Here is an 11,405-nt window from a genome sequence, read left to right as displayed (position 1 = left end):
GGCGGTGACGTTACCCTCGGCTAAGTAGTCTGAGTCAGCAGGGATACAGTCCTAAATAGCCGGGTTATAGTATTAATAGTAGTTAACTTATGAGGGGGTCAAAGAATTTGGATCCCCGCCATCCAATACCTATGGGCATTGAAGGAGATCCTACTAAATTTGACCCAGGTCCCAAGCAGGACCTCTAAACGCTGAACAAGGGCAAGACCCTTACCAAACCGTTCCCTTAACCCCCGACTAGGTAGCCAACATACCTCCATATAGACCGTGGAGATATGAATGGTGAAAATCTTTTATTTTATATAGACAGTAAAATAATGCCAACACCACGGACAAACGATAAGGAAAGATCACCTTCAACATAAGCAACTAGTTATTAAAGTCATTAATACAAAACCAAATAAAAAGTGCAAAAGATTAAAAAAAATATTATACTAAACACTTGTCTTCACCAAGTGATGTAAGAGACTTAGGCAACCATGGCCTTGATTGCCAAGAACTCTTACTATCAATCTTGGATCCCGAGACGACTCACACACTCTACGATGGACAATGGATGATGGTGGTGGGTGATGGTGTTATGGTGGTGGTGGGTGGTGGATGAAGTGTGAGAGAGGTGGTGTGCCAAGGGATGAGATGGAATGAAACCAAGCACCCCTATTTATAGGCTGAACAGAAGGCTGGGCACGGCCCCGTGTCCGCTGGACACGCCCCCGTGCCCGTCTGACACTCTCTCTCCTCATTTTGTAATTCGCAATTACAATTAATGCGCCTTCTGTACTTTCACCACGCCCCCGTGCCCGCTGGACACGGCCTCGTGGTGGGCAATGGAAGCTTCTATAAGTTTGTCTTTTATGCTGCTTCTTGGGCACGGCCCCGTGCTGGCTGAGCACGGGGCGTGTTCAGACTTCTGCTTTCTCTTCTTTGCTTTGGAGGATGCCGTTGAGGGTCCGGGCAGCATACTTTTATTCCTTTCCTTGTATTTATGCTAGAATTAGTTGTCTTTTTGCTTCTTTTGTGAATTTGAGCTCATTTCATCCTGAAAATACAAAAGGAAGACAAAAACACTCTTTTTCCAACATTAGTACTTAAAAAGGGTTAGTTTTATGCCTTAATTGATGTGATTTATATGTTGCATTTTACACACATCAAATACCCCCACACTTGAACTTTTGCTTGTCCTCAAGCAAAACTCTTTAAATGTGGCTTACACTCCCAAATGGAATAGGTAGAAGAGAAAGTTTTTGGCTTGTCATAGAGTGTCGGGAATCCAAGATCTTTTTAGGTTTTATTTTTATTTATTTACAATCCTATTCATTATGATTTATTTAGAACGTTTCATAGGATAAATTACTTATTCGGGCATTGCATGCCTTATTAAAATTCCATTTATATACAAGTTCACATACCTCACGGGGGATCACTCAACACTCGGCCGAAGGTGTATTTTTAGTGAATCACTCGAGAGCGGCATGGAACTTACGCCTTCCATAGGCTTGCCAAGCAATCAATCCTCCCCCTTTTTAACTTTTTACCTTTGTAAATATCAAGAGGACTTTTTGGGTGAAGGGTTAGGCTTGGGTTAAAGGTGGGTGGTTGGGTTAGTGGTTAGTAAAAGGGCGAAAATCGTAAAAAGCGTCGGTTCTCGTAACACACCTTGTTTTTAGTGACTCTTTATTTTGAAGTATTTTTCAAACAAGCTTTTTCTTGTAAAGCTTTTGTTTGTTTTTAACTTCATCATTTTTTTTGATTAGTCACATAAAATAGCGAGCTTGTGAAAAAAACCGAGCTTGTTACTAAAATAAAGGGTGAAAAATAAAAAAAAGGGTTTTTGGTGGGTAAAAAGGTTTTTAGGGTAATGAAATGAAAGGTTTAGGCTCAAAGGGGCTAACTAGGGGGATTTTGGGTAGGTGGTAAAAAAAAACGAAAAATAATGGTGTAGAAAGAAAAATAAGGTTAGTCCTAATGCCTCCATCACTTACTTACTTGGGTTTAAGTTGGTAAGGACCGGGAATGTATCGTCGTGGCAAGTTCTAGAGTTGTAAGAACCAAGCGGCTATTCACACAAGAAACAAAAAATGAGCATTTAGTCTAAAGATGTAAATTTGTATGCTCAATAAAGGCTCAAAACTTACTTTTGTGGGAATGGGTTTTTAATGCGATCAAGTATATATAATCGAATTTTTAACTAGACTTGTTATGCCGTTTCGTAATTTTCTTATGTTGGTTCTTTGTTATCACGACGCTATCGGTTGTAAATTTGTAAAAATCTAACCTTTTTAGAACTTGTTATTCCCACATTAAACCAAGACAAGTAAAAAAAAAACGAAAAGTTTTTGAAAAAATTTGGGGTGTTTAGCGGTTCCAATAGAGTTTTGTGTAAGGCTTGTAATTAGGACTTGCAAAATTCAAGGTTTTAGCATCCCCCCACACTTAAATTACACATTGTCCTCAATGTGTCCCAAAAATAAGATTTTCGGTTGATTAGAATGTGTAAAAGTGGGTTAAAAAGCAAAGGTTTATGTTACTGGCATCCTGGACACGGCCCCATGGTGACCGGGCACGGCCCCGTGGTCAGGTGCCAGTAACAGAAATTAAAGAAATAAGACAGAAGCCTGGACACGGGGGCGTGTCCGCTGAACACGGCCCGTGTCCAGTTACCTAAACTGGGCGTTTTTCTGCAGGTGGCTCAGCACGGGGCCGTGTTGGTTGGACACGGCCCGTGTTGAGCCTTCTGTGATGGAGATTTGTGTCGGGTTGCTCTGTTCTTCGTGCATGGGGCCATTTTTCTCGTTCCCTTTTTCATCCATTACCACCATGAGTGTGTTTTATTCATGCAAATTAAAACTAAAAGATTAAACTAAACTAAGGATAGTTCCGCGGAATGCCTCCGTGGTGCGCCATGTTTATAAGGGTCCTTGGCTAGACCCAATGCGAGGTTATATGTTTTCTGAGTGGGATGCCTGACGTCCCATGTTACACCGTCGGAGAGCAGCATCCAAGCTCAAATCAATAACCTTCATGTAATTGACCGGGTCGTCGTCCTCTATTCTCTTCCCAACTCCGAACTTTACTTCATCATTCCCATACCTCAAGGTGAGTGTTCCGTCATTCATATCTACCACTGCTTGGGCTGTGGCAAGGAAGGGTCTCCATAGTATGAGGGGGACCTCGGTGTCTTCCTCCATATCGAGTATGACAAAGTCAGCTGGATAAACGAATCTGCTTACCTTTACCAAGACATTTTCGATGACACCTTGTGGGAATTTGACGGATCGATCAGCGAGTTGTATGCTCATTTTTGTAGGGCTCGTGGTTCCCAAGCCGAGTCTTTTGAACATTGATGAGGGCATGAGGTTAATGCTAGCCCCAAGGTCGGCTAAGGCATTACGAACGGGCGATTCCCCTATTGAGCAGGGAATCGTGAAGCTTCCGGGATCGATTTTCTTTTGGGGAAGTTTATTGAGTACGAGGGCAGAGCATTCTTCGCCTAAATTGACTAATTGCAAATTTTCAATTTTCTTTTTATGTGTAAGGAAGTCCCTCATGAATTTAGAGTACTTGGGCATTTGGGTTAGGACTTCGATAAAAGGAATATTGACATGCAATTGTTTTAACAGACTTTCGAACTTTACGAATTGCTCATTGGTCTTTTGACGAATTAACCTACCGGGGTATGGAACTCGAGGAGCCTTGGTAGGCTCTGGTGACGGAGGGGAGTTCTTTTCCTGCAGAGGTGTGGGTATTGTTTCCTCTGTTGGCGGTGGCGCTTCTGCAGGCCCTACGGTGCGGTTTCGTAGCGTGATGAGGTGAACTTGCGCTTTTGGGTTTGTTTCGGTATTGCTAGGTAATGCGCCTTGTGGTCTCTCGGCAAAATTTTGAGCTATTTGATTTAATTGTTTTTCTATGTTTTGAATACTAGCTTGTTGATTTCTAAAATTTGACTCTAATTGTAGAAATCTTTCCGAGTTTTTCTTTTCAGTGTCGGAGATGAGGCGAGATACAGTATCTTCGAGCCTTTCTCGTCCACTTTGTTGTTGAGTGAAATTCTGTGACTCATTTCTTGGTTGTTGAAAGTTTGTTCGTTGGGTTTGTTGGTTACTACTATTGCCGGGTTCCCTCCAACCAAGGTTTGGGTGGTTTCGCCATCCTTGGTTGTAAGTTCCCGTTGGGGGACCCGACGGCCTAGGTCTATTATCAATGTAGTTTACCATTTCTTGTTGATCGTCAGCTTCTTTCATACAACTCCAATTTTCATGTGACCCACCACACCCTTCACAAGCCATAACCGAGACTGTTTTTGTCATTTCCAATTTTTTTATTTTTGAAGAAAGGGCCTCGATTTGGGCTTGTAAAGAAGTGCTTTCATCGACCTTATGGGCGCCCGGGGCGACAGATTTATTCCCCCGGGGGGTGTGCCATTGAAAATTGGTTTGAGCAATTTCCTCAATTTGATTATATATTTCGTGTGGGCGTCGATTACCTAAAAGTCCCCCGGAGCAAGAATCAAGTGTCTGCCTTGTGTGTGGCAACAATCCATTATAGAAAGTGGATACTTGTTGCCATGTTGCAAGGCCGTGATGTGGACACTTGCGTAATAGCTCCTTGAACCTTTCCCAAGTTTCATATAGGGATTCCCCGTCCTCTTGTGAATATGTATTAATTTCAGTCATTAATTTAGCAGTTTTAGCGGGAGGGAAATACTTATATAGAAATTTTTGGGCTAGTTCATCCCAGGTGTTTACCGATCCAGCTGGGAGGGCGTTGAGCCAAGCTTTCGCTCGGTCTTTTAATGAGAAAGGAAACATACGGAGGCGGATGGCGTCATTTGATGCTCCGTTGATCCGAAAGGTATCACATATTTCTAAGAAATTAGTGATATGTAGATGGGGATCCTCGTCCGCAAGCCCGTGGAAGGTTGCGGAGTTTTGGAGCATTTGTATCAAATGCGGTCTGAGTTCGAAGTTATTAGCTTCGACATTCGGAGCATTGATAGCGGCGCCTAGATTACCTACGGTGGGTCGTAGATAATCCATAAGGGTACGTTGGTCCGCCATTGGAGGTGGATCACCCGAAACCTTCTCTTGGTTTTTAGCTTTTAACCTTTTTCTGAGAAAGCGTTCGGGTTCTTCTAGTGGTTCTTTTATGTCCTTATTGGAACTGGAGATCATACACTATGTAAGGTTGGCGTTGGGTTCCAAGTCCTGCAATAAAAACAGAAAAGAATGCTGGTCAGAAGGTTCACCACGGCCCCGTGTTCAGCGAACACGGCCCGTGGTCGGAGTTTCAGTGATTGTTTTCCAAATCCCAGTTACTGGAAGTTGGACACGGCCCCGTGTTGCACCGACACGGCCCCGTGGTCAGCCTTCTGTAACTTGGAAAACAAAAAACTGCCAGTAACGATGCTGGGCACGGCCCGTGTCCGACCAGGCACGGCCCGTGCTGAGCTCTGCAGAAGCTGAAAAACTAAGAAAAATCCTAAAAATTAAAAAGGAAAATAAGAATATGATTAGGCCGTTGATTCCTAACTTTCTTAAAATCCTTGTGTCCCCGGCAACGGCGCCAAAAACTTGATGCGTGTGTAGTGTAATATATTTTTAATGTATAATTAAGCCCTTTTTACACCTTTAACCAAGTTTTAAATTTATAAAACACGATATTCACTAACACTAAACACACATATGGGAAAGTGCACCCATCGTGGACGTAGTATAGTGTTGGTAAGATACCGAGGTCGTCCAAGGACACAAGAGCTTTTAATACCGATTTATCCTCAACGTCTAATCAAATCAAAAAGTGAGAAAAAATGTTTTTAAACTAAGAAAATAAAAACTAACTAAATGCTGAGAAATAAAATAAAATAAAAACAGATAGACAAGATGAATCACTTGGATCCGACACGTGTATTAGTATAACCTTTGATTATTTTCGCACTTTGGCACTTGTTTAAGAGATTATCTTAGTTATTGTAGTAGGCCCCTCTTTTGAAGGCGACGTTACCCTCAACCCAGTAGTTTGAGTCAGCAAGGATACAATCCTAAAGGGTCGGATTATTGAAAGATAATGAATTAAGTTATTAATGCAAATTGTGGTAGGCCCCGCTTTTGGCGGTGACGTTACCCTCGGCTAAGTAGTCTGAGTCAACAGGGATACAGTCCTAAATAGCCGGGTTATAGTATTAATAGTAGTTAACTTATGAGGGGGTCAAAGAGTTTGGATCCCCGCCATCCAATACCTATGGGCATTGAAGGAGATCCTACTAAATTTGACCCAGGTCCCAAGCAAGACCTCTAAACGCTGAACAAGGGCAAGACCCTTACCAAACCGTTCCCTTAACCCCCGACCAGGTAGCCAACATACCTCCATATAGACCGTGGAGATATGAATGGTGAAAATCTTTTATTTTATATAGACAGTAAAATAATGCCAAGACACCACAGACAAACGATAAGGAAAGATCACCTTCAACATAAGCAACTAGTTATTAAAGTCATTAATACAAAACCAAATAAAAAGTGCAAAAGATTAAAAATAAAAAGTATTATACTAAACACTTGTCTTCACCAAGTGATGTAAGAGACTTAGGCAACCATGGCCTTGATTGTCAAGAACTCTTACTATCAATCTTGGATCCCGAGACGACTCACACACTCTACGATGGACAATGGATGATGGTGGTGGATGATGGTGTTATGGTGGTGGTGGGTGGTGGATGAAGTGTGAGAGAGGTGGTGTGCCAAGGGATGAGATGGAATGAAACCAAGGACCCCTATTTATAGGCTGAACAGAAGGCTGGGCATGGCCCCGTGTCCGCTGGACACGCCCCCGTGCCCGTCTGACACTCTCTCTCCTCATTAATTGTAATTCGCAATTACAATTAATACGCCTGATGTACTTTCACCACGCCCCCGTGCCCGCTGGACATGGCCCCGTGGTGGGCAATGGAAGCTTCTATAAGTTTGTCTTTTATGCTGCTTCTTGGGCACGGCCCCGTGCTGGCTGAGCACGGGGCGTGTTCAGACTTCTGCTTTCTCTTCTTTGCTTTGGAGGATGCCGTTGAGGGTCCGGGCAGCATACTTTTATTCCTTTCCTTGTATTTATGCTAGAATTAGTTGTCTTTTTGCTTCTTTTGTGAATTTGAGCTCATTTCATCCTGAAAATACAAAAGGAAGACAAAAACACTCTTTTTCCAACATTAGTACTTAAAAAGGGTTAGTTTTATGCCTTAATTGATGTGATTTATATGTTGCATTTTACACACATCAATACCCCGCATACTGGCTGTAATTTGGTGATTACAAAAACTTAATCACTGTAATTATAACTTTTGGAAAATGATTTGGAGTATTGTAAAACAGTTGATAAAAAGAGAATGACTCACATTATAATTATGCAGATTCATACAGCCAAAGTTTGATATATTGCAGATTTATACAGGCAGAGCTTAGCCTATTGATTTAGCCTTGTAACCTAGTGCACACGAACTAGGTAGGTAACTTAATACAACAATTACGATAACTCACGAGATCAAATTCTCACAACGAACGACAAAGTGCGATACTTAAACATCCATCGATTTAAGACGAACGACAAAGTATAACCCTAATGTGGGTGGCACTTAAACATCCATTGGATATATTGATCGGTCGGAAAATGAATCGTAATAGCGATCGAGTTAATACCCTGTATCGTAGCAGCACCCTGCTATACTAATTAGTGATTCGCGTGTGTGTTTTTAGAGTATTTGGACGATAACTCGGTGTATAATCGGAATTTAATCGTCGAATGAACAGCAGACTGCAAGTGCCGATGCCTGCTATTTATACACGAAATTTGACAGGCTTACGCACCGTAAGACTTATCCCTTACGGTCCGTAAGGGACACGTAATGACCATAGGTTTGCCGCGTGTGGGAGTATGCTAGCTGAGTCGATGGAACGAATAATTTCAATTTAGACAGCAAGTTATAAGGATAATCGTCAAGTGGGGAATACCCCCCCTGAGTTTTAGGGGCCCTGATCTTGATTCTGATTGTTCTGGAAATTTTAGGAGTTGTGTAGGATTACTTGGGTGTCTCAATTAGGGTTTCCTATTGAGTAAATAAAATAGTAGATATGACTTTTGATGAGAATAGAATAATAAATAATAGTTTTGGGGTAAATTACAAAAAGAGAATAAAATAGTGAGAAAAGAGAATGGACCCATTGTGTAACTTTAGGGTTTAACAAGAAGGACTCCTGGTATAAATTTTGGGTATAACTTTTAATATAATGCACTCGTGTTAAGTATAGTACCCCTAATTCAACCTTGTCCCGAAGTCCCGAGATAGAATCCCAACGAACTTAGTCGGGCAGAGCCCTGACATGAGTTATGGGTTCCAGATCAATCGGAAAGGGTAGCGGTGATCGGGAGTTAAAACACTTAAAACAGAGCATGGCTTTATTATATTTATTAAAAATAAAAACATAGGATTTATAGAAAGAGAGATCGAAAGGAAGAAAGAAATAATCTGAACGTTTGTTGGAAGTTGTTGGAATGTATATATATATACTATGCAAGGTAACTTGGGGATTACGAAAATTTGGGACACGTAAGATTACTTCATAATATGGAATTTTCTTTAGGGTACACGTAGCCATTTAGACTTTATTTTATTTTGATACCTATCTTGACACCTACACCAAATTCCATAATCTCAATTGTTAGTTTTAAGTATTATATTATTTATATTGTAAACGTATATGAATTTAAGTATTAAGTTTTAATTATTTTATTATTATAATTAATTTACCTGCTTTACTTATTTGGCGCGTATAACTTCTAAAATATGACGTTTTATAAAATAATGAATATGTCTTTGGAACAAGTATATTTTTGTCTACATTTGGGTCTAAGTTTCATTAAAAACAGAGTAGGTTCAAATAAAATGTTATTTTTATAATTTACTTATTAGACGGTTCCTGGGCCTGTCCATGTACTTCATATTTCTAATAATAAGCTTACCTGTAAGCTATCTGTTTAATAATATAAGTTTTTATAAACTTTTATTTTTATTAGATAGGTCACCCATACATAAGTCAACTAATTGGTATAATAATTCAACCACTATATAAAATAGTGTTTAAAACTATTTGGGTTGAATATTTATATTAAAAATAAACTAGTTACTGATTACTAGTAGTTAATAAATTTAACCAAACCTAAAATTCTTATATAAAAATAGGAATGTTACAGGCACTCGCAGCAGCTCCAGCAGGAGGTATAACCTGCTATTTCGACCTATCCTAGGATGTTTAGATCCTACTCTCATAAACCAACCCTTGTGATAAAATTTGTCCTTCCTTACTCTCACGACAGGTCAACCTGCTCAACCTCCTATGTGCACGTTCAAAACATTCATGGATTGCCAGCCTAGTACTTTCAGCGGCATAGAAGGAGCTGTTGGTCTTCTTCACTGGTTTGAGAAGCTCGAGTCTGTTTATGAGATGTGTGAATGCCCTGAAGATCGTAGGGTGAAATTTGCTACTGGAACACTTGAAGGTGTTGCGTTAACCTGGTGGAAAGCACAGGTTCAACTACTAGGGCTGGCGGTTGCTAATGCCACCCCATGGAACGACTTCAAAGAAGAGTACTGTAGTTGTGACGACATCCACAAGCTAGAGGTGGAATTTTTCAATCTGAAGATGACGGGGTTTGAAATCGAAGCATACACAAAGAGGTCGAACAAACTAGCTATCTTGTGTCCCACTATGGTGGACCCTCCCATCAAGCGTATCGAGCTGTACCTTAAGGATTTGGTGCCAGAAATTCAAAGCCACGCGACCTCAGCTAATCTTGGCACCATTCAGCAAATCATCCGGTTGGCTCATCGTCTCACTGATCAGGCAGTTGAGCAGAACAGGCTGCCTAAGCGTATAAGCGCTACTACTACTAATGCCCCCAATGATAACAAGCGAAAGTGGGATGGAAATTCGGGCAAGGGTTCTACATCAGTTCAGACTCAGTCCCAGCAGCGAAAGACAGATGAGTACAGGAGCCCCAGTCAGCAGTCTTCTGGGAATCAAGGTCAGGGTGGATACAAGGGAAATCACCCTAAATGCAATCGATGTAATTTGCACCATAGCGGGCCGTACAACAAAGGTCGTTGTCAGAGATGTAACAAGCTGGGTCATGAGGCTAAGGATTGCAGGAGCCCACGTCCTGCGAATCAGAATCGTCAGCAACAACAACAAGCTCCACAGAACCACCAGCAGCAGCAACAGTAGGGCAATAAAGGATGCTTTCAGTGTGGCGCTGAAGGCCACTTTAAGAGCAACTGTCCTCAGCTGAACCAGAATCAGAACAACAACAACCAAGGAAACGAGAACAACAATGGGGGCAACAATGGAGGCAACAACGGAGGTAACAATAATGGCAATGGTGCCCGAGGTCGTGCCTTCGTGATTGGGCAGGGTGATGCAAGGAACGATCCCAACGTTGTGATGGGTAAGTTTCTTCTGGACGACTTCTTTGTTACTGTTTTATTTGATTCGGGTGCCGATACTAGTTATGTGTCCTTAAAAGTTAGCCAAATGCTTAAGCACACTCCAACACTTCTAAACACCAAACATACGGTAGAGCTAGCAAACGGTAAAAGTCTTGAAGCCACACACATAGTTAAGGGCTGTAACCTTGTCCTAGCTGGTCAGACCTTCTCTATCGATCTTATTCCTATCATTCTGGGTAGTTTCGACGTTGTTATTGGGATGGATTGGTTATCTCATCAGCAAGCGAAAATTCTTTGCAAGGAGAAGATTGTTCGCATCCCTCGTTCTGGTAAAGAACCTCTCGTAATTTGTGGCGACAAGAGTGGTGCTGTTATGGGCATCATCTCTTTCCTTAAAGCCCAGAAGTGGTTGCGAAAGGGCCATACTGCTATTCTAGCCCTCGTTTCTGATACATCTTCGGAAGAAAGGAAGATAGAAGACATACCTATTGTACGTGATTTTCCTGAGGTATCTCTTGAGGAATTACCTGGTCTTCCGCCTCATCGTCAAGTTGAATTTCAAATCGAGCTAGCTCCTGGAGCAGCGCCCATAGCTCGAGCACCTTGTCGTCTAGCTCCATCAGAGCTTGAAGAACTGTCCACGCAACTACAAGAACACTTGGAAAAGGGTTTCATACGTCCTAGCTCTTCGCCTTGGGGAGCTCCAGTATTATTTGTGAAGAAGAAAGACGGTACCTTCAGAATGTGCATTGACTATCGTGAACTCAACAAGATGACCGTGAAGAATCGTTATCCTCTCCCACGCATTGATGACTTATTCGACCAGTTGCTGTCACACCCTGGCTTTGCGGAAGCGTGGGTTTATTTGGTGTGCCTTCTTAATACCATAGCTTAATCACAACAAAGCTATATGAAAGTA

General features: G+C 41.6%; 1 non-coding gene across 1 annotated transcript; it reads left to right on the top strand.

The window, feature by feature from the left end:
* Window positions 1-4,572: 4,572 nt before the first annotated feature.
* On the top strand, window positions 4,573-4,679 carry LOC118480016. The gene has a single exon (XR_004861657.1). It is a non-coding gene; the product is annotated as a small nucleolar RNA R71 (small nucleolar RNA).
* Window positions 4,680-11,405: the final 6,726 nt, after the last annotated feature.

This window comes from Helianthus annuus, chromosome 6 (assembly GCF_002127325.2).
Source record: "Helianthus annuus cultivar XRQ/B chromosome 6, HanXRQr2.0-SUNRISE, whole genome shotgun sequence".
Taxonomy (NCBI): Eukaryota; Viridiplantae; Streptophyta; class Magnoliopsida; order Asterales; family Asteraceae; genus Helianthus; species Helianthus annuus.
This window is presented reverse-complemented; position numbering and strand designations above follow the sequence as displayed.